This window comes from Notamacropus eugenii, chromosome 5, assembly GCF_028372415.1.
Source record: "Notamacropus eugenii isolate mMacEug1 chromosome 5, mMacEug1.pri_v2, whole genome shotgun sequence".
NCBI classification, from domain to species: Eukaryota; Metazoa; Chordata; class Mammalia; order Diprotodontia; family Macropodidae; genus Notamacropus; species Notamacropus eugenii.
This window is the reverse complement of record NC_092876.1, coordinates 445,073,518-445,100,121: the sequence shown is the minus strand read 5'-3', so window position 1 is coordinate 445,100,121 and position 26,604 is coordinate 445,073,518. Positions and strand designations below refer to the sequence as shown.

General features: G+C 37.5%; 1 protein-coding gene and 1 long non-coding RNA gene across 7 annotated transcripts in view; one reads left to right on the top strand and one right to left on the bottom strand.

Moving 5' to 3' along the window:
* TASL (TLR adaptor interacting with endolysosomal SLC15A4) overlaps positions 1–25,987 on the bottom strand; it is a 31,053-nt gene extending 5,066 nt beyond the window's left edge. For 2 of the 4 annotated variants that reach the window (XM_072615224.1, XM_072615225.1), the window contains exons 1-2: positions 25,883–25,987; positions 2,604–2,658 (exon numbers count right to left, since the gene is read on the bottom strand). The gene's annotated coding sequence lies outside the window, so the exon portion shown is untranslated. The remainder of the gene's footprint in view (positions 1–2,603; positions 2,659–25,882) is intronic. The other 2 variants (XM_072615227.1, XM_072615226.1) reach the window with 2 other exon arrangements.
* Positions 656–26,028, top strand: LOC140507209 (uncharacterized). Of its 3 annotated transcripts, XR_011968245.1 has the most exons (6): positions 659–1,839; positions 4,615–4,674; positions 16,495–16,783; positions 18,101–18,219; positions 24,047–24,132; positions 25,892–26,028. It is a non-coding gene; the product is annotated as an uncharacterized lncRNA (long non-coding RNA). The 3 variants fall into 3 exon arrangements; XR_011968243.1 differs by having other exon boundaries at positions 656–1,839; positions 16,495–18,219; XR_011968244.1 differs by lacking the exon at positions 24,047–24,132 and having other exon boundaries at positions 656–1,839; positions 16,495–18,219.
* Positions 26,029–26,604: the final 576 nt, after the last annotated feature.

Below are 26,604 nucleotides of genomic sequence, written 5' to 3'. Positions count from 1 at the left end.
ATGTATATATATATTATATGTGTGTGTAGGCAAATGTACATGGATATATTTGTGTGTGTATACATACATACCAATATACATAGACAGAGGGCACAGGGTGAGCTGAATATGAAGGGAGAATACCTAAAGGATAAAATTTACTGTTGAATGGAATGCCCTAGGAATAAGAGAAAGGAAAGGTAGAATGTAGCAAGTCATCTCATATAAAAGAGGTAAGAAAGAACTTTTATAGTGGAGGGGAAGGAGGGGAGACGAAAGAGAATAAGCCTTACTCTCAGGGATTTGACTTAAGAAGAGAATAACACACACTCAGTTGAATATGGAAATCCATTTTACCCTGTAGGAAGGTAGCAGGGAAGGGGATAGGAAAGGGAGGATAATAGAAGGGGTAACAAACTGGGGAAAGATTATCAGAAGCAAATACTATTGTGGGACGACAGATCAAGGGATAGAGTGGAATAAATGGAGGACAGTACAGGACAGAGGGAAATGTGATTAGTCTTTCACCATGTAACTGTTATGGCAGTGTTCTGCATGGCTACACATGTATGACCTATATTGAATTTCTTGCTTTCTCAATCAGGGAGGGTAGGGAGGGAGGAAAGGAAGTTTTATGGAACTCAAATCTTTAATAATGAATGTTATTTTTAACATGCATTTTTGCATGCAACTTGGAAATAAGATGTACAGGCAATGGGGTATAGAAATCTATTTTGCCCTACAGGAAAATAGAGGAGAGGGGAATGGAAGAAGGGGGGTTATTAGAAGGTAGGACAGACTGGAGGAAGGGTTGGATGGGGTGCTGTCCTGGAGTGAGGGGTGGTGAGAGATGGGGAGAAAATTTTGAATTCACATTCTTGGGGAAGTGAATGTTGAAAAGTGAAAAATAAATTATAAGTTATTTAAAAAATTTTAAATATTTTGACAACTATATTTCAATATAAATTGCTTCCTCTGTAATTCTCTATTTTTTTTATGCATTTAAACACATTATTCTGAGAAGTCCATAGGTTTCATCATATTGCACACACAAAAAAGATTAAGAACCCCTGAGCTAAATCCTTTGAAATTATTCATTTTTACTAGAAGAATGATGCTACCACTAAAAGAAAAAGGGAAGTTAGGATGGGTAGCTTAATTAGAGGAAGAGGTTTGGTGCTTCAAGAGATGATCAACATCCAAATACAAATGAACAACATCCGGCAGATAGTAGGAGTTCAGAACTAGAGTTTAAGATAGATTAAGACTTAGAGATCAGGAAAATTTGAAAATCATCGGCAATGAAAGGATTATTAAGTAAGCAAGATAAGGGGGGGTAGGAGGGAGGGAGGAAAGGAGGAAAGAAAAGGGGAGAGAGAAAGAGAAACAGAGAGAATTAAAAAGAGGAACATAAAAGGCTGAGAAGACATCTTTAGGAAATGACCACATTTTGTGTGTGGAAGGACAAAAGATGAAGAAAAAGGAAAAAGAAGGAATGGTGTGAGAATTTGGTTAATTTGGTTTCTGAGGAATCAAAAGAGGTAAAATTTTTCAGGAAGGAGGGGTCAACAGTATTAAATACTGTACAGAAATGAAAATGATTGAATGAAAAAAACAATACTTGGGATATTATATTTCACGGAGGTGGACACAGTGGGACAGAAACAATTTGCTGGAGGTTAAGAAGCAAATGAGAAAATGGAAACAAGTGAAAATTACATGTTCCTCAACTGTGGCGATGAAAAGAGAGAGGACGATTGCTGAAGGGAAAACCCGGGTGAAGACGAAGGTTTCACTTTGTTTTGTTTCTTAATGGACAAATCTGCATATTCGAAGGCCAAGAAGATGGAACTAATAAAGGTAGGGAAACTGAAGATGGAAATGAAAGCGATTAAGTAAAATTGAGAAGGATGGAGTAGTAGGAAGAGAGCCAGTCTCAGCTTCAGGCTTAGATATATGGTTTGTGTGACCTTGGGCAAGTCCCTTAAATTTTTAGCACTGATGATTTCATTAGTCAAGTATGTACTCTAATATAAACTGTTGGTTGCCATAATAATTGTAATTATATTCTAATATACTTGACCTGTTTAACTTTTCAATGCCCTAGGGAACTCTAAATGTTCTAAGTTACAAAAGAGTTTCCACTGATATTAGTGGAGGGAATTCTGTATGCCAATAAAATCTCCACACACTATTAAAATTGGTTCCTGATCCAAACAAAACTGAAAGGCTGAAACTGAGGCTGAAAGTCACAGAGAAAATAGAGAAGTTGGCTTTAAATGTGCAATGGCTCTTTCTCTGGTCTAAGGGGAAGGGAGAGAAAACAGATGTAGAAATAAGGATAACATTTCTGGGAAAGCAGGGGAAATGAATCTTGATCTCAGTAAAACAGAAGGGGAAGTAATTTTCCTACAAGTTTGGGGAATAATTGGGACATGTAAAGAACAGAGAAGATGCGAAATAACTAAATGTTCTTGTAAATGAGCACAAATAATTTCAAAAGTTTGTGATCCATATATATGTCTGACCTCCAACTAAAACAGAGCAGCACTGTGACCTAGTAAATAACAGAATGAACATGGAGTGAGACAGTCTTGTTTTTGAAGTGTGTCTCATATACTTACTAGCTATATGGCTCTAGGCAAGTGGCTTATCCTCTCTGAGCCTCAGGTTCTAGAACTATAAAAGAGAGACAACAATAAAACAGGGTTGTTATGAAGATCAAATGACAATATCTATGTGACTTTCTTGACAAATTATATCCATGACAACTATTACTACGACCTTCACATAAACTATCATGAGTAGGTCACAGTGTTTTCTGATTCTATTAAATCAATTGTTTTTCAAGCAGAATAACAAATTCAGAAGCAGCTGGGTGGTGCAATGCATTGAGTGTGGGACCTGGATTCAGGAAGACCTGAGCTCAGATCCAGTCTCAGACACTTAATAGCTGTGGGACCCTGGACAAGTCACTTAAACCTCTTTTTGCCTCAGTTCCCCCATCTATAGGATAGGATAATAATAGCACCTACCTCCAGGATTGCTTTGAGGATCAAAGGAGATATCCATAAAGTGCCTAGCACACACTAAGTGCTTTATAAATAATAGTTATTATTAAGAATATAAAGCAGAGAGACTGGAGTTAGGGAACCTGGATTCTCTTTATCATTCTTCCATAAATTCATTTTGTGACCTAACTCTAACCTCTCTGAGCTTCAAGTTTTCCACATTATAAAAATCCTCCTCTTATACTGGGTGATTCCCAAGATCCCTTCCAGTTTAAACATTCTATAGCCTCTTTCCCAAGAAACACATTCCAGTTAAAAGAAACTGCTTATAAGAGAGATGAAATTCTGATAATAACCAGCAGATGGCAGCAATAAGCACAATTATGGTACCTATAAACTGAAGCACACTATGAATCTGTTTTAGTGTGCATTATCAAGGAGAAAATACTATGCTATGTAGTGTTATCTTTTCTAACTTAAAATATTTTCAAATGTATTATTTTGGTTCATCCTTGGAGCTTTTTTGATAGACTTTTAAAATTTTTACTTAAGTTTCACCATTTAAGTATTTTAAAGTTGATATTCATGCTGTTTTTTCATCATGAAGTCCTATTCCTGTTCAACAGCATTTAAAAATTTCAGAAAAATAGTAACTCATTAAATAAAGTTCAGTTCATCTGTAAAACCCTGGTTTAACTCAATAAACTTTTATTTGAGCTGAATTCTTATTACCTGATTTTTAAAAATTTCTAATCTTGAGGATATTTCAGAAATTCACTTGAGTTCAACTTGCAGATAGGGTGTTCTAGAATATTTACCTTTTGTGTGAATTTGTATCAGATGAGAGAAAACTAAAATTAACTTGAACTGCAAAATCACAATTTAGAAAAAATTAGAAAAAATAGAAGAAAAACTACTAAAGGATAGAGCCTGTTACATTACTGATGACTGAATTACATCAGTAAAATAAAATAAATGCCTCCCTTCTGTGTGTGTTTTACTTTCAGCAAATTGCCCTAAGTTTTAATTTCCATTCTTCCACAGTGGCAGAGAATGGAAATTCCTAGCAGAATATCTTGTGTCTTCATCCTTCATTGCCGAAGAAGACCACACCATCAGAGAAATGATGACATGACTTGCACTTGACTTTGTGTTGAGTGAGGGAGGGCTGTGCAGGTCACCAGCCTTCCTTCTCTTCTAGAGCCATCTGAATCCAGTGAACTTATATTCCTCAGGATGACTGGAGATGACCCAGCTTTGTTTAGCAGAATATAGTCAAAATAACAAAAGTAGAAAAATCAATTAATAAACATTTATTAAGTTTTCACTTGCTAAGTGCTGGGGATACAAAAAAAAAAGCCAATTAAATAAATGAGCTGAATGGTCTAAGGGTTGTTAACGTATCACAGCCATGAAAACACAATTCTCCCAAATATACAAACTTAAAAGAAATATAATGTTGGGATACTCTGCTTCCTTATTCTATTTGAAACTGCTTTTCATATCCGTCTGGGGTAATAGTGCTAGAAGAATCAATATTTTTGCTGAGATATTTTACTGAGAAATATAAATGTTTATGCTAATTTTTAAAAATTCTAAATGCTTTTCATCTATACCATTACAGTTATCGGGGGTGAGAAGGAACTCTCCAGTATAATGGGAAAAAATTAAGCAGAAATATCGGGTAAGTGATCCTATCTGACAACGCAGACAAAATTCTGTCTCTGTCGTCCCTGCCTCCCTATGGTAAAAAGTTATGTTTATCTGTTTCCTATCACTGAAGAGTTCAGCTTATTTTATGGATTTTTTCATTTATGTTGCTATAATTATAGTGTGTATGGTTTCTTTTTATATTTTTGTTATTATATTTTATTCAGTATTTTATTATCTCCCTTTCATTTGGTACTTCTTATTTTACTCTATATCAATTCATACAAATTGTCCAGTGACTCTAAATGCTCAGGTAGCACTCCCCTCTGTGATCACTTTCCCTAAACCAGAAGTTTACTCTCCCATCAACACGCACAGAGTTCATGGGGCTAGAAGGGAAAGGAGGATCAGGCCCAGATTTAAAGCATAATGGGATTGAGGCATGATTATAGGGAGCACACATGGTCAAAGCAACCCATAACTCTAAAACTACAATCTCACTTTGTTCTCTTTTTTTTTCCTCTGACAATTGCTCTACATCTAGAAGCTCACCATGGGTGTGGTTTCCATGATCTTTAAGTAACCACGTTACTCAGCTGGGCTTACTCAGTGTAGGGCAAAGTGTTTCCTATAGATAAGTCAATCCTCTGTTTGCTGGGCCAAGTTCAATTGCTCAGCTAATTCTTTTCTGGCCTTGGCTGTTGCTAAACTGGCCCACGCAAGTCACTGAGCCTGAGCCAAAGAAGTCACTTGGTCTTTTTGGTCACGGCAGCTTCAGCTGGTCTGGGCTAGGCAGTTTTATTGGCTATTAAACTCATCTTGGGGCATGGGTCTTTGTAGATGAACTGGTCCACTGGCTCCCTGGGCTTGATCTTCAAAGAGCATCTGTAGTCTTTCACCATCTTTGGTTCCAGGCTTGGCTGGGTAGTACTGCGTTCTTGTCAGCTACAGTATTACAGTGGTCTTTTCAGTCAGAGCCCCACTCTGTCTTTTAGCTAGGGCAACAACTCTTTTTTTCTTTTTTCTTTTTTTGTATCTTAAAAGAGATTTTATTCATTTCTAAAATTATTTTATTTGTCTTCAGTGTTCTACAATCACTTCCATATATCTTAGATTTTTTTCCCCCTCCTTTCCCCCCTCCATCCCTCTCCCTCCCTGAGATGGCATGCAATCTTATATAGGTTCTGCACATACATTCTTATTAAATACATTTTCACCGTAGTCATGTTGCATGGAAGAATTAAAATGAATGGAAGAAACCATAAAACAAAGCAAAACATAACACAAGAGAAAATGGTCTGCTTCATTCTGCAATCAAATTCCATAGTTCTTTCTGTGATTGTGGAAGGCATTTTGCCTCAAGAGTCCACTGGGAATTTTTTAGGTCCTTGCATTGCTGTGAAGGGTTAAGTCTACCAGAAAAATTCCTCACGCACTGTGGTTGTTACTGTGAACAAAGTTCTCCTGGTTCTGCTCCTTTCACTCAGCATCAGGTCATATAAGTCCTTCCAGGCCTCTCTGAAGTCTTCCTGTTCATCATTTTTATAGCACATTAATATTCCATTACATTCATATACCACATCTTGTTCAGCCATTCCCCAGTTGATGGGCATCCCCTCAATTTCCAGTTCTCGGCCACCACAAAGAGAGCTGCTATAAATATTTTTGTACATGTGGGACTCTTTCCCATTTTTATGATCTCTTTGGGATACAGTCCTAGAAGTGATATTGCTGGGTCAAAGGGTATGCACATTTTTGTAGCCCTTTGGGCATAATTCTAAATTGCTCTCCACAATGGTTGGATCAGCTCACAGCTCTACCAACAATGAATTAATGTTCCAAGTCTCCCACATCTTCTCCAGCATTTATCATCTTCCTGTTCTGTCATGTTAGCCAATCTGATAGATGTGATGTGGTACCTCAGAGTTTTGATTGCATCTCTCTAATCAATAGGGATTTAGGGCAGCAACTCTTATTTTAGGGTCAACAGAAGAATCTCCTCCTTGACTAGCTCAGAGCCTTGGTTTTGAAGTTTATCACCCATAGGCAGATCCCTTAGATCTATCATCTCTGTGGACAATTCTTCCTGGGTCAAAGCCAGTTTCTTCTTTAAGTTCTTCTACCTTCATACTATGGTGTCAGTTCCAATTCAGTTCCAATTTAACTGATGTTACAAACACCAAAATTCCTTTGGAGCCTAAAGCCAGATGATTGGTTAGGAACAAAGGTAGGAGTTCAACTTGTGAGCATCATCTTTGCTGGACTCTTCATGTGTAATTGAGCTATTCCAGCAACAGACCCCTTCCAACAGGTAGATGTTCATTTTAGATGTGAAGACTTTTTCCTTTACATTGCAATGTCTCTGACTTTTTGTCACTTAAAACTTCTGTTTTTATCAAGACTCCATTTACCTGAATCTCTCATCAAAACTAAATCTTTCCTCTGTCATCTTTGTAACCTGTTTAGGAGTCTTTCTTCCACTGTGTTTAGTGATCTATAGATACTTATGGCCACTTCTATTTTCTCCTGTTTTTATCCACCAAAATGATGTTTACCCCTTGGATATATGGACTATTCATAGTATGCCCTCACTCTTTCTCTTCATTGCCTCTACTGTTTCTAAACAAGCTTGTGCTCTTCCATTGCAATTCTCCAGTTATGAGTGACATCTTGTCAAGAGTCAGTGATGCCTATGAAATCATTTTACTTACTTGTGTTAAGTTTTCCTAACTACTGATATGCTCTATAAAAATAACTAAGGCCATGAGTAAGATTACAACCCATTCTCCCCATAACTATGTACTGAAGATTACAGGACATCTCACCTGCCATAGCAGCTTCATGTGTCATAACTGCTGGCACATAGCCTAGGAGAGGAAGATATGGTATAGTACCAAGAGTGCTGGTACAGTGTTGGCAGTTTGGTAGCAAAATGGATAGAGTTCGACCTGACATTAATGACTTATTCGGTCAATAAGCATTTTATAAGTGTCTACTCTATGTTAAGCACTGTGCTAAGTAGTGGGGATACAAAGAAAGGCCAAAGAGAGTTCCTGCTTTCAAGAAACTCCCATCCAACCTCTGATATTTACCGTGTAACCCTAAACAAGCCACTTAACATCTGTATGCCCCAGTTTCCTCATATGTAAAATGGAGATAATTACGGCACCTTCCTCCCAAGATGAATAATTCAGTAGGATAACAGATGTAAAGTAATTTGTAAACCTTAAAACATTTCATAAATTCTAGGTATTTTGTTATTACTATTATTACTGGATGTGGAAACAGAAAATTTGGGTTCATATTCTTTTTATGCTACTTATATCCTATGGATCTTCATGTCACTTCACCTCTTAGACCTCAGTTTCTTTGCCTGAGATTGAAAGGGCTGGACTGGATTACCTGTAAAATGTCTTTCATCTCTAAGTTCTGTTGCCCTATCATCATCTCTATGGTATTCAGTTTACCAATTATACATGGTCAGTTTAAAGTCCTCTTGATGAGATCAGCAAGTTTCCAGGAAAGTGCATTCTTTCTGGGTCTCATGAGAGGCACTCTGTCCCTGGCCAAGAGCCCATAATTCTTGTATCTTAAACCATGGTCCATAAAGTCTACTAGAATTGATTTAGAAGTTTGGCTAGATAACAGAGACTATATGAGTGATAAAAGAAAGGGAAGCTTGCTTTATGATTAATGCTGTTAGGACTTTGATCTTAAAAGAATCAGTTATAATACTGTAATGATGTCATGTAATAAGAGGTATATATATATCTTTTACATACCACAACTTTTATTGGAAGATAATGCAATCTGCCAGATATTGGTCAATGATCTCAAAGTCAAGTGACATTTAAGAGTGTCCTATATTAAAGGAATCTAGAAAGGTAAAGTGATCATCAAGAGCCATCATGGCTTTATCAAGAACAGGTCACACCAGAATAATTTTATTTCAGTTGTTCAATTAATAAATATTTATTAAGCACCTACTATATGTCAGGCACTATGCTAAATGTTGGAGATACAAAGAAAGGCAAAAGAGCCCTACTCTTAAGAAACTCACAGTCTAATGAGGAACACAACATGCAAACAAGTATGTAAAACCAAGATGTATTCTGGATAAAATGACAGGAATGAAACCAAGACCTGAGTGAGACACCTGAAGACTGAACTAGAAGTCAGAGATCTCTGAAAAGAATCAGGACTTAGCTACCTCCTCTAGAACAGCAGAGGCAGCTGGTTGGTCCATTGTTGTCCTCCATGCTCAAAGAGGACCAAAATGACATTACTATGTTAGAGTCAAGTTGCAATTCATCCAGTTATGGCTGATCAGACTAATATGAGCTTGGAATGTTCTACCACAGGGCAGATACAAGTAGGCCATATGAACATTTTGTGTGGATTCTCTGAATTTGCACAACTCACATTTCCTTCAAATTACTTCACTTCTGCTTTGTTCATAGAGAACAGCACCATGTCATGATGGACAGTTCTGTGCCAGTGTCCCCCATGTCACACAATCAATTCCAAAGTTCTTAGACAACTTGAAAGTGTCCTTGTTTCACTTCTTCTGACCACCATGTGAACACTTGCCCTATGTGAGTTCTCCATAAAATGGTCCTTTAGGCAAGTGTGCATTTGGCATTTGAACAACATGGCCAGCCCAAAGGAGTTGTGCTCTCTACAGCAGACACAGCAGAATTCTGGTGAAAGAAGGGAATGAGCAAGTAGTATCTAGCTACCTTATCCAAAAGTACAGGGGGGAACAGAGTTCAATACAAGCACAAAATCTCAATTCAGAAACTGGCTTTCAAGATATGAGTAAACAGAAGAAAATGTCAAATTCTAAAGACTGAGAGAAACCCAAGAGGTTAAACCCAGAAGAAAAGAGGAACTCCTATCGAGTTAAAATAAAGCCTCAGAGAAAATAATGGCTTGGCTACTAGAATCATAAGAGTAACTTGGAAGAAATGAAGGAAGAGATAAAATAATGAAATAAGAAAGATGGAAGAAAGAGAGAGTGAATAGCTTAGAACAATTGGAAAATCTTATGAAAATGGGAGATATCCTGAAAAATATAATGGAGCTATCTGAATTCATTAACTCCATAGTAAAAAGAAATATTAAAACAAAGTAAAAAATTAATAACAGAAGAAAATATAAAATATCTATAACTATAGGTTGCATTAAGAGAATAACTTTTAGGACTAAAGAAGTGATTGTCCAATTGTACTCTGACATGGTCAGATTGCATGGATAATATTGTGGTCAGTCCTGACTGTCGCATTTTATAAAGGCTGCTGATGAACTGGACATATGCTTTTCAGATTTCGTGAAATGCACCCTGGCCATGGCTAACAGACCCAAATTTTTAAATCATGCCCCATAAAAATAACCTGTAATAGACTTAAAAGTTTGATTAAACAAAAAAGATAAGAGTAATAAAAAGTGAAACAGTATGGAGTTCATACAATATAAAGATAAAATGAACAAACTAGGGATGTCTAAAAGAACTTGGCAGCTGTCTTCTGGTATATGAAATGTATTCTGTGGAAGAGTTAAGAGTCAATAAACGTTTATTAAGCTCCCACTATGGGACAGAAAATATTCTGCATGGTCCCAGAAGAGTAAGTCTAGAAGCAAGGGGAGGAAAGCATTAAAAAAATGTAAATTTCAGCTTCACAAATTGCTTGATTGAACTTTTAAGGATGTCATTGATGGGCAGGGCAGAGTGTGTTGTGCTGAGGATCATATAGGGGGCAGTAGTTTAGATGCTCACCAAGCATACTGTGGTTGATCATTTTAGACCTATATAGCTAGCCACGAAATAGCACTAGAAAAAAAGAGAAGTCCCTTCTGTCATCACATTGGCAGGAGCAACCATGGTCAGCCAAGAGGAGGGGCTGAGCAGCTGCAACGGATGGCTCTGTGCACAGCTGAGGCTGTTGGGGCAATTTTGAACAGCAGCTTAAAGTGTTGTTTCCTCTTCCCAGGGCAGAATCAACCAAAGCAAGATGATGTAGAATGACTGAAGAAATGTATGCTGCTCTGACCAACAGCAGCTAATCACAAGCAGAACTATTCCTGATCTCCACCACTGTGGTTGAATTCAAGTGTCACCCCTTTCTAAATCTGTTTCTTAATTCTACTATAAATTACGTTACAGAAGCAGTTTTCATTCCTTTCAGTGGTCAATCTATACATGTATAATATCACATATGATAGACAATCAGTTGATTAACATTTATTAAACACTCACTTTGTGCCAGGCATTGCACTAAGTGGGAAGTGTGAGTATGAAGACAGCACTTCTCAGCCTCTAACCTATTATTAGAGACTACCTTTCTTCAACTGGGGGAATACCCATTAGTCATTCATATATTTCATAACGAAAACTCCAAAGGGCAGGATATGAACCCTGCAATTTTAACCTGCCTCCATCAGACTACAGGGTTAACCTGTTATTTTGCCTACTACCTGAGCTGTCTGAATCACTAAGAACAGGAGGCTCCCAGGGCTCCATAGTGACATTTAATGTTACCTAAAGTAACACTTCCTAACTATTACAACTATTCAAAAGTAAAATGGGGTTCCTTGTCAGGTAAGGGGGTAACCCCTCACTAGAAAATTTCAAGCAAAAACTAGGTGATCACTTGTCAAGTAGGTTATACATGAATATAATTCATGTATAAGTTGAACTAGATGGTCACTGAGGGCTTTTTGAATTCTGAAATTTGGTGGTTCTATGATAAGTATGTTTTCTTGTTAAATCATTTCAGCTGTGTCTGCCTCCTGATCTCTTTTACTGTTTTCTTGGAAAAGATAGTGGAGTGGTTTGCCATTTCCTTCTCCAGCTCATTTTACAGATGAGGAAACTGAAGTCAATAGGGTTAAATTACTTGCCCAGGGTCACACAGCTAGTAAGTGTCTGAAGCCAAATCTGAATTCAGGAAGATGTTTTGAATCGAAGCCTCTCACTCTATCCTCTGTGCCACCTAACTGCCAGTTATTATTATTTTATAAACAGAAAACTAATTCTTAGGGCTCTCAGTTCCTGTCACAAAGACTAGGTAGTCAAAAAGAAAGGCAATAAAAAAAAGACTAATAAAGCAATTTCTTACAGCTATAGAGAGGTCACAGAGAGACCAGGATGTGAAAGGATGCTTGGAGAAATGAGTCAGTCAACTAGCATTTCTTTTTTTTTCTTTTGTATTTATTTAGCATTTAATTTTCCCCCTGGTACATGTAAAAATAATTTCTAACATTTGTCTCTCAAACTTTGAGTTCCAAATTCTCTCCCCCATCTTCCCCCCCCCCACACACACACACATTGAGAAGACAAGCATTTCAATACAGGTTATACACATATGGTCCTACAAAATATATGCATAATGGTCACGTCGTGAAAGAAAACAGACAAAAAAACTCAAGAAAAATAAAGTGAAAAAAAGTATTCTTCAATCTGCATTCAGACACCATCAGTTATTTTTCTAGGGATAGACAGTATTTGTCATCAGAAGTCCTTCAGAGTTGTCGCTAAGTCAGTCACACTGATCATCCTACCATATTGCCGTTACTTTGTACACGATATATTGTATCAGTCCATGCAAGTTTCTCCAGGTTTTTTTTTGAGATTATCCTGCTCATTTCTTATAGTATAATAATATTCCATCATAATCACATGCCACAACTTGTTCAGCCATTCTCCAGTTGATGGGCATCCCCTCAATTTCTAATTCTTAATCCTCAGAGAAGAGCTGTTATATTTTTGTACATACCGGTCATTTCCTTTTTTGTTTCCAATTTTTTTTGGGATATAGACCTAGTAGTGATTTATGTGTTTGTCCTTCATTGTCGAAGAAGACCATGACATCAGAGAAGGGATGACATGACTTGCACTTGACTTTGTTTTGAGGGAGGGAGGGCTGTGCAGGTCACCAGGCTCACTTCTCTTCCAGAGCCATCTGAATCCAGTGACCCGATATTCATCAGGATGACTGGAGATGACCCAGGATGAGGCAATTGGGGTTAAGTGACTTGCCCAAGGTCACACAGCTGGTGAGTGTCAAGTGTCTGAGGTGAGATTGGAACTCCTCCACTGGTGCTCTATCCACTACACCACCTAGCTGCCCTCCTAGCAGTGATATTGCTGGGTCAAAGGGTATGCATGATTTTATAGCCTTTTGGGCATAGTTCCAAATTGCTCTATAGAATGGTTGAATCAGTTCACAATTCTGCCAACAGTGCATTAATGTCTCATTTTCCCCACATCCCCTCCAACATTTGTTATTTACCTTTTCTGTGCTATTAACCAATCTAATTGGTAGTAGGTAGTAACTCAGAATTATTCTAACTTGCATTTCTCTAGTCAATAGTGAGTTAGAATCTTTTTCATATAGCTACAGCTACCTTTGATTACTTCATCTGAAAACTGATTATATCTTTTGATCACTTATCAATTGGGGACTGGCTCTTTTTTTGATAAATTTGACACAGTTCTCTATATATTAGAGAAATGAGGACTTTATCAGAGAAACTTGCTTCAAATTTTTTTTCACAGTTACTACTGCTAACTGTATTTCCCTCCATCCTATTCCTCCTCCCCCCATTTATTCTATTCTCTCTCTCCCTGTCCCTCCTCAAAAGTGTTTTGCTTCTGACTACCCCTTCCCCCAGTCTGTCCTTCCATTACCCCCTCCTTCTCTTATCCCCTTTCCCTTCTACTTTCCTGTAGGGTAAGATAGATTTCTACACCCTGTTGCCTGTGTATGTTATTTCCTCATTGAGTCAATACTGGTGAGAGTGAGATTCACTCACTCCCTCTCATGTCCCCCTTCTTCCCCTCCACTGTAAAAGCTTTTTCTTGCCTCCTTTACGTGAGATAACTTATCACATTCTACCTCATCATTTCTCTTTCCCTTTCTCTTTCTCCCAGAACATTAGTCTCTCATCCTTTGATTTTATTTTTTAGATATCATTCCTTCATATTCAACTAAAATCTGTGTCCTCTGTCTATACAATCCTTTTAACTGCCCTAATAATGAGAAAGATCTGAGTTACAAGTATCATTTTTCCATGTAGGAATGTTAACAGTTCAATCTCATTAAGTCCCTTATGATTTCCCTTTCCTGTTTTTTTTTTTAAATGCTTCTCTTGAGTATTGTATTTGAAAGTCAGATTTTCTATTCAGTTCTGGTCTTTTCATCAAGAATACTTGAAAGTCCTTTATCTCAATGTTGGAGAAAATGTGGGAGAGTTGTAACATTAATTCATTGTTGGTGGAGCTGTGAGCTGATCCAACCATTCTGGAGGGCAATTTGGAACTATGCCCAAAGGGCTACACAAATGTGCATACCCTTTGACCTGGCAACATTGCTTCTAGGACTGTATCCCAAAGAGATCATAAAAATGGGAAAGGGTCCCACATGTACAAAAATATTTATAGCAGCTCTCTTTGTGGTGGCCAAAAACTGGAAATCAAAGGGATGCCCATTAATTGGGGAATGGCTGAATAAACTGTGGTATATGAATACAATGGAACATTATTGTGCTGTAAGAAATGATGAACAGAAAGACTTCAGAGAGGCCTAGAAAGACTTACATGAACTGATGCTGAGTGAAAGGAGCAGAACCAGGAGAATTTTGTATACAGCAACAGCCACAGTGTGTGAGGAATTTTTCTGGTAGACTTAGTACTTCATTGCAATGCAAGGACTTAAAAAATTCCCAGTGGACTCTTGAGGCAAAATGCTTTCTACATCCAGAGAAAGAACTATGGAATTTGATTGCGGAATGAAGCAGAACATTTTCTTTTACATTATGTTTTGTTTTGTTTTATGATTTCTCCCATTTATTTTAATTCTTCCATGCAACATGACAAAGGTGAAAATGTATTTAATAGGAATGTATGTGTAGAACCTATATAAGATTGTATGCTGTCTCAGGGAGAGAGTGGGGAAAGAGGGGGAAGGAGGGGGAAATAAATCTTATATATATATATATATATATATATATATATATATATATATATGGAAGTGATTGTAGAACAATGAAAACAAATAAAATCACTTAATTAATAAAAAAGAAAGTCCTTTATCTCATTAAATGTTCATTTTTCTCCTGCAGGATTATACTGTTTCGTTGGGTAGGTGATTCTTGGCTGTAGATTTGCCCTCTGGAATATCATATTCTCAGCCTTCTGCTCCTGTAATGTAGAAGCTGCTAAATTTTGTGTTATTGTGACTACGGCTCCACATACTTGAATTGTTTCTTTCTGACTGTTTGTAATATTTTCTCCTTGACCTGGGAACTCTGGAATTTGGCTATAATATTCCTGGCAGTTTTCATTTTGGGATCTCGTTCAGAAGGTGATAGATGGATTCTTTCAATTTCTATTTCACCTTCTGGTTTTAGAATATCAAGTTAGTCTTCCCTGATAATTTCTTGAAAGATGATGGCTAGATGCTTTATCTGATCATGGCTTGCAGGCAGTCCAATAATTTTAAAATTATCTCTCCTGGATCTATTTTCCAGGTCAGTTGCTTTTTCAATGAGATATTTCACATAGTCTCCTATTTTTCTCATTCTTCTGATTTTGTTTAATTGCTTCTTGGTTTCTCATAAAATCATTAGCTTTCATTTGCTCCATTCTAATTTTTAAGGAATTAATTTATTCACTGAGCTTTTGGACCTCCTTTTACATCTGGCCAATTCCCACTTTTAAGGTGTTATTTTCTTCACTATAGTTTTGTATCCCCTTCACCAAGCTGTGACTCTCTTGTCATGATTTTCTTGCATCACTCTCATTTCTCTTCCTAATTTTTTCTCTAACTCTCTTATTTGATATTCAGAATCTTTTCTGAGCTCTTCCATGGCCTGAGACCAATTCATATTTTTCTTGGAGGCTTTGGACGTAGGAGCTTTGACTTTGTTTTCTTTTTCTGAATGTTTGTTTTGATCTTTGTCACCATAATGACTTTCTGTACTCAGAATTTTTTTCCATTGTTTGCTCATTCTCCTAGCCTATTACTTGACTTTTACTGTTGTTAAAGTAGGTCTCTGCTTCTAGGGTAGAGGGTACAGTATCCCAAGCTTTAGAGGTTTTGTGCAGCTGTTTTCAGAGATACTTCTAGGGACCTGCAAGTTTTCAGTTCTTCCAAAGTGGTATGATTTAAGGGGAGGTGTTTTCTACTCTCATGGCCTGTTCTTTGGTCTCTGAGAAACAAGAAGCACTCTGTTCTGCCCTGGAACCGTGAGGAGGGTCCCTCTGTGGCTACAAGTCCTGCTATGCTAGTGCTCCTCCTTGCCCTAGGACTGCCATCCAAGAATAGAACCCAGATCTGAGTGTAGGCAAAGCAACAGACTCCTGCCTCAGTGCTAGTAAAGAGACCCCTGTAATCTCCTTCTGACCGATTGTTCGACCTCCTCATCATCTGTGGGCTGAGAGCTCTGGAAGCAGCCACTGCTGCTCCTAATGATGATTCAGTCACTCCCAAGGTCTGCTCCTGGCCTGCTGGGGCTGTGCTGTGCTGGGAAGGCCTGTGCTAGTCTGCACTCTACACCCTCCCTGGCATGACAGACCCTTTCTGCTCACCTTCTAAGTTGTCTCTGGTGTCTGTAGGTGGAGATGTCCATAAACTGCCCCTGCTGCCATCAATGCAGTCACCCACTCAGAGGCCTGTTCTGAGCTCACTGGGGTCACTTATGTGCTGGTGCAGCCTATGCTGGGCTATATTCTCTCGGCCTGGTGCAACCTTTCCCACTGATCTTCTAAGTTGTCTTGAGCTGGAAATTTGTTTCAGTCTGTCTTTTTATGGGTTCTGATGGTCTAGAATTTGTTTAAATTTATTTTTTACAGGTATTTGGAGGGTTTTGGAGGAGAACTCAGATGAGTCCCTGCCTTTATTCTGCCATCTTGGCTCTACTCCCCCTCCCCCATTAGCATTTCTTAAATGCCCACTATGTACCAAATATTGGGCTCAGAGGTGTGAATAAAATGAAAGGCAAAAGATCATCCCTTCTTCCAATGAGCTCACCATCTAACGAGAGCAGCAAATGTAAACAACTGTACAAGATGACATGAACACAGGATAAATTGGGGATAATCTCAAGAAGATTAGAGGATTGGGAAAGGTTTCTTGCACAAGGTAAGACTTTAGCTAAAACTGGAAAGAAGTCAACTAAACTAGGAGACAGAGAACAGAAGTGGGGAATGTTTCAAGCATGGGAGAGACAAAGTTCAAAACCCGACAGAATTCCTCAGTGCTAGCAGTTGTTATTTACGTAGAATGCATGGACTGCTGAGGTGAGGTTGAAACATATTTTTTTTTTTTTTGCCACAGTACCTCTCAATCCATTTTGTGTTTGATTAAATAGAACCTGAGGGAAATTTACCTCAGAAAGGGGGTGTGATAAGTCTTAAAATATAAAATGTGTTTCTGTCTACAAGTTAGTTAATAGGTGAACTAAGACCCAGGGGAGCCAAAACAATTTAGTTAAGAGACACTCAGAAAACAGTTCTAAGAAGAGTTCAAGGGGCAGACCTAATCTCAGTCTAGATTTCTGTATTTTCTTGTGCAGGCAGCCTGAGGAGAAGAGAGCTCTTGGGCAGTTTGGCTGAGAGAGCTGACTGTGGCTATGCAAAGCATTTCATAGCCATTGACTAAGAATTCTGATTGAATATAACCTCTACCTTCATTATAAGAAAAGAAAAAAAATTCACTAATTACAAAACTTACAGGAGATATTAGAACCACAGATTCTGAGTGAGAAGAGATCTCACAGGCCATTTAATACAATACCTTCATTTTTGAATTAAAAACTAAAACCCAGAGGAGTTAATTGCCTTGCCCAAAGTCACATAGTTGACAAACATTCACAAAAGTAGCAAATATCAGAGGCAGGATTTGGAAGAGCTTCTGAAGACTGTAGCTTAGCTGAGGATTCTATATATGGACAAAAACATTAAAGAGCAGGTTAAGAGAGCAATCTAGAAAGCAACATAGCTTCTCCTCTACAGCCAAACCACTAAGTAACCATAGTAGTTTCCAGTGGATCACTGTAGTGGCTGAAAGAGCTAGTGAAAGAGCTCAACCAATTGATCAACAATCATTTTTTTTTAAGTTCCTAACATGTGGAGACAAAATGAAACCATCCCTGCCCTCAAGGAGCTTATATCCTATTTTCTATCAACAACATCCAAAGGAGACATCTGACAGGTCCCTGGACAGGTTACCTGGAAAATGGATGGAGCTGATAGGTAGAATGAGAGCAATATTTGGTGGAGAAACAGCAATGAGCAGTTGTTACTGTGGGTCAGCACAAACACCTAGAGGGAGGTAGAATGGCAGAGAGTAGTGAGATTGAATTAGTATCTTGTCTTGTGTTCATCCTTCATTGCCGAAGAAGACCATGCCATCAAATAAATGATGACATGACTTGCATTGACTTTGTTTTGAGTAAAGGAGGGCTGTGCAGGTCACCAGCCTCACTCCTTCTCCAGAGTCATCTGAATCCAGTGGCCAGATATTCCTCAGGATGACTGGAGATGACCCAGCTCTTCAGTGATGGGAGTGTGAGTAAGGTAAGCAAATATTTATTAAGCATTTAGGATGTGCTGGGCACTGTGTTAAGTCCTGGAAATACAAAAGCATGTGTTCCAGTCACACATGTTCCCTGTGTGTGCATCCCTTTGTGTGTGGAATCACATGTGTTCTCCATGTAAATCCTCTTTAATTCCTATAAAGGTATATTCTTTCAGTGACTGTGTATGTTGTTGAATTTATTCTACAATTAATGTGTGTAACATATAGAATATATATATATAATATATAGCTTGTAATTTCATGTACAATCTTTTTGGTATTCTTTGTATTTGAAAAATCTTATTTAATTTCAAGCCTGTTAAGTTTTGGAGAAAACAATTTGAAAAAGAAAATGGTTCCCTTTAGACTTCTGTCTTTCGAGTTGATTCATGAAGAATGGTAACTGCCAAGAAAAGACACACAAGCAATGTCCTAAATTTGAAAGTGAGTTATTTGTTATGGTTTCACAACGGTAATTCTGTGTGAACGATTGAGTTGCTTTCTTTTTTTTAAATTAATCCAATTTTATTTTATTTTCAATTCTGAATTATGTCTGGTTCCTCTTTCACTCCCCATTCGTGAGAAGGGTAGAAAAGCAAAACCTACCACAAATATATATAGTCACACAAAATAAATGTTAGCATTAGCCATGCCCAAAAATTAAATAAATAGAAGAGAGAAGAAAATATGCACCAAAAAGAGTCACTTGAAAAGTGAGATGGTAAAAGAATGTTATAGAATTACTTTATCTACATTGCTATTTAACTAAAATGCCTGTTATGAACTGACTATATTGTTTGCATGACTGATCAAAGTAAAAATATATTGGTGGGAATTCATAACTTAACATTTAGAGTGAATTTTATCTCACAAAATATTTAGACCCCTAGGGGACCTTGCTGGGGAGCCTAGAGGCAGGGAGGCCTTTTGGACTACCCAAAGGTACATTATCATAACTGATGAAACAATAGATAGAATCATGGCTTGAGGGTTAGACCTTCGGTGGGAAAGAGTTCACATGATTTATTCATACTGAAGAACTACAACCACCTTCACCCAGCTGGCCTTGATGAACTTCTAAGGAGTTAAGAGACCCCTACAGTTTGAATAATAAGACCATCCTTCACAGAATAGTACCCTTAATTGGCCAAAGGAAAACAGTGAAGTACATAATTCCCTCATGTTTTTAATTAACTCCTGAACCACTGGAAAGATGTAACTTTATGAGAGTCCAGGCCAAGGAGATTAAATACATTAGCTATCTTTGCTTAATAGTAATGCTGGCCAAGGGTGTCAGTAAGCACTGCAAAATACAGATGGGGGCCTGCTCTCACTTCTTGATTATACTAAAATAAAAACAGCAAAAGATCCTATTTTACTTGCCATTACATCAAGTAAGCTTAGAAAGCTCTTATTCAGTTTAAACAGCTATTAACACTAGCTAGGCAAGCACCATTTCAGGTAATGGAGACACAGACATGAAATAAGAACCACAGGTCTTAGAGGTGAAGATGATCTTAGAGATCATCTAGTCAGACCCCTACCTGAATCCCCTCTAAAATATCTCTAGTGATGGGGAGCCAACTTCCAAGGCAGTCTCTTCCAATTTGGGGACAGCCATAATTTTTAGGAAGTTTTTCCTTAAATTGAACTGAAATACATTTCCCTGCCACTTCCACCTTCCCTCCTCCCACCGAACTTAAGGACAAACAGCAAGCATCTGTTGCTTCCTCCATGTGAGGATATTCTAAATACTTGAAAACAGCTGTTGTATCATGGGGCAGCTAGGTGGCACAGGGGATAGAGTGCCAAGTCTGGAGTCAGGAAGAGCTGAGTTCAAATCAAGCCTCACATACTGTGTGACCCTAGGCAAGTCACTTAACCCTGTTTTCCTCTGTTTCCTCGTCTGTAAAATGAGCTGGAGAAGGAAATGGCAAACTGGGCCAGTATCTTTGCTAAGAAAACACCTAATGGATCACTAAAACTAGGACACTATTGAAAAATGATTGAACAAAACAAAACAAATGTTTTATCCCTCTTAAGGTTTCTCTTTTGGCTGAACATCCTCAGTTTCCTCAGTTGATCTTTATATAACATTCAGTTCCTGATTTCTCCCTCAGCAACTTGCTTCTCACCTCTGGATATGTTCCCACTTGTCAATGGCATTCTTTAAAACACGGCACCCAGAGCCCAATTCAGTATTCTAAATGTTTGTTGATTGATCGATTGATCCTAAAGGTGATGTGACCAGGAAAGGCAGGATTACCACCTCCCACATTCTGAACCTTGTCCACTTCTTAATGTAGCTCAAGATAGGTTTAGCTGTTTTAGCTCTCATATCACGCCATTGATTTATATTCAGTTTTCAGTCCACTGAACCCTGCCCCCATTCAGTTACATATGCAAGGACTCATAGACTTCAGTGGAAAAAAAATCAGCTTCACAAATATAAGCTTACATTTATTTCTAAGCTGCTGGAATCTGTGAATCTTGTCATCCAACGTGTTAGCTAGTCCTTCTAGGTCTGCATAATTTGCCAATTTAATAGGCATAACATTACTCATAAAAATGACTGATTTAAAAAATGTTGAACAGAATTGAGTCAAAGATATATCCTGAGGTATTCTACTCAAGACCTCCCTTCAAATTGACATCAACACATTAATGAATGGGTGTACCATATACTATACAGGGCAAGTAGGTAGCACAGTAGACAGAGTACCAGGCAGGAAGGCTCACCTTCCTGAGTTCAAAACTGGCCTCAGATACTTACTAGCTGTGTGACCCTGAGGCAGTCACTTAACCATATTTACCTCACTTTCCTTATCCATAAAATAAACTAGAGAAGGAAATAGCAAACCAATTTGCCAAGAAAACCCCAAGTGGGGTCACAAAGAGTCACACGCAACTGAAAAAGAACTGAATAGAAGAGCATATACCCTTGACCAGAGATCAAGAGCTGAAAAAGACCTTAGTGGCTATCTAATCTAAGTTTCTTGTTTTACAGATAAGGAAACAGAAACTCAGAAAAGTAACATTAATTGCCCAGGTTCCATAAATAATAGATGACTAAAGGAAGATTTGAACCTAAATCTTCTCATTCCAGAACCAATGACCTTTCTACTGTACCATACTATGTCACCCTGCTCTTTCAACCAGTACTGAAACTTTTAACTTCCCACACAAAGATCTCTCCATCCTTTCTATAAGGACAATATAAAACACTGCCCCTGCCATCAAGAAGTTTACAATCTAATAGGAAGGCAGATTTAATACAGATAAAACATCCTTGATACAACGCAGTACATAAATGTACAAGAGAGATTTATTAAAGTGCTGGGAAAAGACGGAGGAGAGCATGATCACTTCCAGAGGGGGAATGAGGAAGAGGAAACAGAAATGGTTCCATAGAATAAATCACTGTGATGGATTTTGAGGATGGGAAGGTTTCAAAGAAGTTGAAATGATCAGAATATTAATTCATTTCAAGCATGGGGACAGCATGAACAAAGGCACATAGAAAAGAAAAGACCGTAACAAATGGTCTACTTTGGCAGGAGCACAGAGTACCTGAAGAAGAAGAGTGTGAGACATTGCAAGAAAGGTTGATTAGAAGCCAACTCCAGAGGGTCAACCAGCAGAGTCAAAACCCAAGGAGTTATTAATGAGTCAAAGGAGAATCTTGAATGAAACTCAAGAAAAAGAGCATGATAGATAACAAAGATCATGAAAACTGAGGAATAACAATTACATTTGACAATGGAGAGGTGATTTAGAATCTCAGAGAGATGCCTCACTAAAATGGCAGGAAAATTAGCCAAATAACAAGGATAAGAGGAGTGAGTGGACAAGGAAGAAATGGAGGCAAGAGATGCAAACTATTGTTTGTAGAAGAGTAAAAAGGAAGGTAGATAAGATGATAGCATGTTTCTGAACTAAGAAAATAAAGGATACAAAGAGAGTCTAAAAATAAATGATGACCAATGTATCAATTGCATGGTAGAAATAAAAAAGGGGCAAAATCAACCTCACCAAGGGGAAGACTACTTTTTCCCCCTCTAAAATGGAAAGGGAAGAGAAAAGAATGGGTGTAGAGAAGCGGTAGAAGAAAATCACGGGAGAATATTATATGAAATGACTAGCATCTCAGGAAAATAGGAAGCAAGGTCACTTGCTGAGAGTGAGAAAGTGAGTGAGTAGAACTAGGAGGGAAGGGAAGTAGAAGCTTTGAGAATACAAGCAGATTTGACAAAAAGATGAATAAAAGGAGTAGGAACCTAAAACATACAGGCTTCTGGGTATGTCACATTTATTCTCATTTTAAAGGTGGAAAAATTTGGAGTCTAAAAATGAGAACTTATTAGAATAGATGTAAGATATTTCTAATTTATGATAAGAAGGGATACGCTACTGAGATTACGTGTTGGTGATGTTTCAATGATAAACTGGCAAAATACCTAAAAGGTCTTTGGAATGATTTTCTTCATATTATCTTCTCCATTTCATTCGAATTTTAAGTCATTAAGGTTAAGAATTTATTGTAAGAGTAGCATCTTTCCTTATTGGGTTTCTTGACACTTAAAAGTCATTTAAAAATCCACTAAGACAACCTGGAAATCATGGAGCAAAAGTGAAGTTCATACTTTGAAAACATAAAAAGTATATATAAAGAGCTACAACCACATATTTTTTCTCCTTTGCAAGTACATGAGAATTTACAGCTTCTGTTTTGTGTTTTAAACCAATGTTTTAAGAATTTCCTTAAAATATGGTTCATTGTTTTATTCAAATTCCAAAAAGGAATAGATCTTTTTGCTAATGTAGCAGCTTAATTTTCTTATTTTCATGCTAAAAAGATATTTAAGTTAAAGATAGAAATAATAATTTACATTATATACTATAGATTATATCCTTATTTCATTTCTCATGTCATTTCCTGATGAGTTTTCTGTTAAGTGCCTATATTTCAATATCTGATACTAAATAATTAAATCATGATTATTTGTACAAGTGCCTGGCACAGAGTAGGCACTTAATAAATGTTTATTGCCTGATTGATTCATTTTTTATATAAATTTATTTATTTTTAGCTTGCAACATTCAGTTCCACAAACTTTTGAGTTCCTAATTTTCTCTCCCTCCCTCTTCTGCCCCCCCCCACCCAAGACAGCATGCAATCTGACATAGGCTCTACATCTGCATTCCCATTAAACATATTTTCCCATTAGTCATGCTGCAAAGCAGAATGATAGTCTATGGAATGAAGCATGAGGAAGTAGAAACAAAACAAAAAAGAGAAAGAGCAAATAGTATACTTTGATCTGCATTCAGACTGTAGTTCTTTCTCTGGATGTGGACAGCACTTTCCATCATGAGTCTTTTGGAGTTGTCTTAGAACCTTGCATTGCTGAGAAGAGCCAAGTCTATCAAAGTCAGTCACTGCACAGTGTGACTGTAACTGTGTACAGTGTTCTCTTGGTTTTGTTCCCCTCACTCAGCATGACTGATTCAACACAATAAAGAGAAAGATTTGTTCACTTCACTGCTTTACCTAACACGGCAATTAGATTATTAAATCACAACTTGACGTGTTAATTTTCAGCATCAGTTACATCAAGTAATAGAGCAATCTTCTGGTCAGTTCTGACCAGGTCACTGTGGTCCAGAGGTAAAATCTAATCTAATTTTAATCCAGGCACCGAGCCCTTCTCAAAATAGTGGAATATCAATGAATTTCCAAATACACGTAGAGGCCTTGATTTTCTTTTTTTTTTTTTTAAATAATGACACTAAAATCTGTATAACTAACCTCCCTTTAAAAATCAGTGTAGACAGAAGAGAGGGACAATAAGAAGATTGTGCAGAAAACTTGGTTCTCCTTGGGACTTTCATCATGAGATGGATCCTTCTTGGTATGTTTGGTTTTAGTTTCTCAAAAAATAAAAAGTATGGTCATGAATTCATTTCTCTGTCCTGATCAAATATGATGTCAAAGCAAAATTTTAAAGGCAATTATGTAACGTTTCAATTAACCAGGACATCTGCTTTTTCAAGGAAATATGTATCCAAAATCTATACCTAACTGTAAACACCCAAGGAGATTCAAATTCAAGTGCACAAATGAGTTCAAATGTTTGACCTTCACCATTTATGTGGCTAAAAGTAACATGATGATTTTTATTCAATTACATAAATATTTTTTACTCTGAAGGAATAAATTTAGTTCAATAAATTTATTCATCCATAAATGAACACTCGAAGCTTTCATGAAGCATGTTCTTACATTAATTTCAAACACCTTTTACTTTGGCTAAGAATTCTTAGACTTGAAGGCATTATAGTGATTTTTATGGAACAGTTTTTCTACAAAAAAAAAATTACTATCTCCAAGAAGAGTAAGACTACATGCAAATACACATATAAAGAGGAAAATGAAAAATCAAGCTTAAGTCCTTTAACCAAATCACACATACATCTCCTGCACATAAACACACCTATTTGTTTTAGGTTAGGCTAGTGATTTAAGCACTTGTTTTTCTTCCTCCAACCTCAAAATAACCAGATAACTATGACTATGTATACATCTTAATAAATAAACAAGCATTATCACTATAGATTATCTTCCCTTAAATGCATTCTGTTGAACACAAAATGACATTGTGGTGTCTTGTACTTTAGCCCACACCATAGATTCAATATTATGAACATCACAGTAGCTTAGCATTTGTTGTACGCACGATGTGACTGAGCGCAGAATCACAGAATGGTCGAGCTGGAAAGGATTTTAGATGCAGTATAATCCAGTCCCCTCACTGAACAGATGCAGTTAATGTGGGAACAGAAGTCAGATCTCCTGACTTTCAGTGCAAAGCTTTCTCTAGTTCCTCTTCTCTAAAACGTTCCTTAAACCAAAATCAAAGTCTATATACAAGCCCTGCAAACCTCTTGCTTGAATTTGCTGACCTTCTTTAAAAGTCATAGGTAGACATGCAAGAAATACAGGAAATTACTGCATAGTTGGTGCTTGATAAATTGCCTGTGGTGCTAAACCATTCCATTTAGAATGATTATATGGTAAATTTGAAGAGCTAAGCCAGATAACACAACTACAAAGGAAAATAAGATTGAGTAAGCCTAGTGATTACTTAAGTCCTTCCCCAACTTCTCCTTTCCTCAAAATGCAGCATATAGATAACTGTGGCTGAGGACTTCGGAAATGTACAACATGTGCATGGCTTAAGAGCTTTTAAAAGCATGTTTGGTCTAATTTACCTTCATGTTCTAATGGAAAGGATAAATGTTTGATATAGCCCCACCCTTTAGTTTATATTTGCCTGAGAAGGTCTAAGAAACACCTTAAAAGTAATCGGGTCATAGTTCTATAGCTGTTAAACACCTTAGCAGCTACCTAGTGCAACCGGCTCATATTCCAGATGAGAAACACAGGCCCAAAGAGCTTGAGTGATTTGCACATAGGAAATATCAGATATGGGACTAGAATCCTTGGACTCTAAATTCCAGCGTCTTTTCCCAGTACCATACTGCCTGTCATTATCAAAGACCTGGATCTAAGTTATATTCAGCAAGTGCTTTAAAAAAAAAAAAGTATGTTTGAAAAAAATATTAATTATCACAATAACATATTGTTTCTTTTTTTCTTACCTTTTCCAGTCTAACGGCTCGTGAGGCACCGCAGAAACACAACAGTTGACCATGGAGAGAACAAGTTCAGTTATTCTTCTTATCCGTAAACTTCCTTGAGCTGATCTTTTGCTAATAAAGCAAAAAATAAAATTCAAGTTATTCAATATATTGCTCCTCTTTTTGTAACTGCCCACATGGAAATAGTTCTTGGTGTCTAATTTTGATTTGTGTTCTAGCAGCAGTGGGAAGTCCCAAGGGCAGGCGGGTGGGTGGTTGGGAGGGTGGTAACTGACAGAACTTAAGTCTAGCCACACAAAAGTATTTCTTCCTCTTTTTGGTGAAATGAAACTCATCTACGAAACTTATCTTTGCTAAAATAGTTTATTGAAAAGCATTATATAGTATCCACGAGCACCATTTCACCTAAAAAGAATGAAGACAAATTACCAAGAAAACAAGCATTACAAAATAGTGTCATATCCAAGTCAGATAAGGTTAAATTTATCAATTCGAGTCATCTGGCCATCTCCCTGCTTCCAAATAGGAATGGGCTTGGTCCCTTGGAATAATGGTGGGGATGCAGGATCAGGGAGTCACTGACTACAATCTTTCTGGTAAATTGAAAGATTACTAGGCCCTGATATGTGATCCACTGCTTTCCAAGGTCCTCCAGGCTTTCCCAATGCTTCTGTGCTTTCCACACCTCCATATACTGCAATCAGATTTTTCAATGAAGCTTC